At 34.8% G+C, this 2500-nt stretch overlaps 1 protein-coding gene across 1 annotated transcript in view; it reads right to left on the reverse strand.

Moving 5' to 3' along the window:
* LOC122247656 (hemicentin-2) overlaps positions 1-2500 on the reverse strand; it is a 165299-nt gene that overhangs the window by 46837 nt on the left and 115962 nt on the right. The gene's annotated exons all lie outside the window — the stretch shown is intronic.

A 2500-nucleotide genomic window follows, 5' to 3' on the forward strand; every position in this document is an offset into this window, starting at 1 on the left:
GGTTTAAGGTTTTTAGGGAATATAGGTTTAATTAGATAAGAAATAATAATGATAAGTAAAAGAAAAGGGTTTAAATTTTTTAGGGAATATAGGTTTAATGAGATAAGAAATAAAAATGGTAAGTAAAAGAAAAGGGTTTAAAGTTTTGAGAGTTTAGGCTTTAAGACCTTGGTGTTACTGTTGTTTGTATTTTCATTGTAATTATCATTGTTGGTATGTTTATTATTCTTGTTTTTCTTGTCCTCATTGTTGTATTACTACCATTACCCTTACTCTTGTTCTTTTAACCATCGTGATGACAATGATTCTTACTGATAACATCATTTATAACTACTTTATATCAATGTATACCCACTACTTATCTATTTTTTTTGGTTAATCTTTGGTACATGTGACTATCTGTTGAATACACACGTCTATCTATCAATTTCAGGTTTACCCAGACAAATATTTTCCTCTATCTATTTCTAGTAAATAGCAAAGCTGTTACACAGTATTTAGACTTTTACATTAAGAGAGATCCTGCTTATTAGTTCATCAATTTTGTAAATTAATATTTCTGACTAACCATATGTGAGAATTAATGTATCTAATATCAAAACTAATTTTATTGAATTAAAAAGAAAATTGTTTTAGCTGTCTTGTTTAAAAAAAGAAAGTTACCCTTATGGTTGAGAAAAGTTTTTATAAAACTAGGTAAAGAAAAGAAGATTGCATTTGGATAGAAAATGCAACTTTCGTTTACAACAGTGAAACGTGTATACTGAAAGCGCACATCCACACGCAAGTATATACGTACTCAAAGCCATACACAGTCTCTCTCCTACATACACACAGGCATATGCGACGCATACACACTGTAGACTCAATCTCTCTCTCTCTCTCTCTCTTACTCTCTCTCTCTCTCTCTCTCTCTCTCTCTCTCTGTCTCTCTCTCTCTCTCTCTCTCTCTCTCTCTCTCTCTCTCTCTCTCTCTCTCTCTCTCTCTCCCTCTCTCTCGTTCTCTCTTTCTCTCCCCCCCCCCTCTCTCTCTCTCACACATACACACTCACACGCACACGCACACACACTGCTTGTATATACAGGTAGAAAGAAATATTGAAGGTTCCTCTATTTAAAAATAAAAGAAAGAAAGAAAGAAAAGAAAAAAAACGAGATAAAAACATAGAAAGGAGAAAGCGAAAAAACAACAGAAAACACTCTGCACGAATACACTGTAGGTTTATGGCATTGCAACATCACATGGCGTGCGTTGATAACCCTTTCAAGCCTGGTAGAACTGTACTAATTTACTAATATTTGGTCGCTTTTGACAAACGGAAAAAGGGGAAACATTCCCCTACCTGAATGAGTAACAACAACAACAACAAGAGCAGCAACAAAATATAAACAAAAAAGGACGACCATTCGCCGTGCCGGTAGGTAATAATGAGAGAAACAACAACAATAATACCGTTAGTGGTAATAGCAATGACAAAAGAGAGAATGGGGTTTAAGGCTGAAAGAAAGACAAAAGGGTGAATGGAAGTGAATGCGTGCGCTTATAGATACATGGACGGACACACACACACACACACACACACACACACACACACGCAAACACACACACACACACACACACACTCACACACACAGGCACACTCCGCAAATATTTATATATACGAAAAAGGTCTATCGAACAGAAAATTGAAATCATAAAAGCGTCATTCCATTCCCTTCATTTCCTGAAAATTAAACAAATGACATGTAATAAGCTCAAAGTATGTTTAGGAAAGGGCACAATTAAAGAAATAAATAGAGAAAAAATAAATAAATGAATAACACTTCATCATAGAATTTAACAAGCCAATTCATTATATATCATATTGAATCATTAATTTCTTATGATTTAAAGAAAAGGTCTACTTGATCCCGTGGGATTTTGGAGCCATTAAGCGGATCGGAAAAACCTTTCCATTTTTAATCATGGCAACAGATGTAACGTGTTTATGGCCAAAAAAATAATATTGTGCTACTAATTCAATCATTTCTATTTGAGTAAAAGGACCTTCTATTTTAACCTTATTTCGAATCATATTAATTTTGCCATTTCTGTTTGAAGTAAAGGGACCTGGTTTTGCTTTATTTTCCTCTCATTCCTCTGTTTTTTTTCTCTCTCTCTCTTTATCTCTATATATTTTTTTTCTCTCTCTCTTTATTTCCATTTCTCTATCTCTTTCTTTGTCTTTCCAATTCTCTTTCTCTCTCTCTCTCTCTCTCTGTGTCTCTCTCTCTCTCGCTCTGTCTCTCTCTCTCTCTCTCTCTCTCTCTTTCTCTCTTTTTCTCTCTCGCCCTCCCTTCCTCTCTCTCTATCTCTCTTTCTCTTTTTCAGTATGGACGTACCTCATTTTTTTTCTCCCACAGCAGAAAAGAAGTTTTCACTTATATCTGACAAGTAACACAATATATTGGCACTTAGCTGTGTTTGACCTGTATTCTGACGTGCAGATCAGAAGCTTAT

Source organism: Penaeus japonicus, unplaced genomic scaffold (assembly GCF_977035675.1).
Source record: "Penaeus japonicus unplaced genomic scaffold, GWHDUDI00000001_assembly GWHDUDI00000001, whole genome shotgun sequence".
Taxonomy (NCBI): Eukaryota; Metazoa; Arthropoda; class Malacostraca; order Decapoda; family Penaeidae; genus Penaeus; species Penaeus japonicus.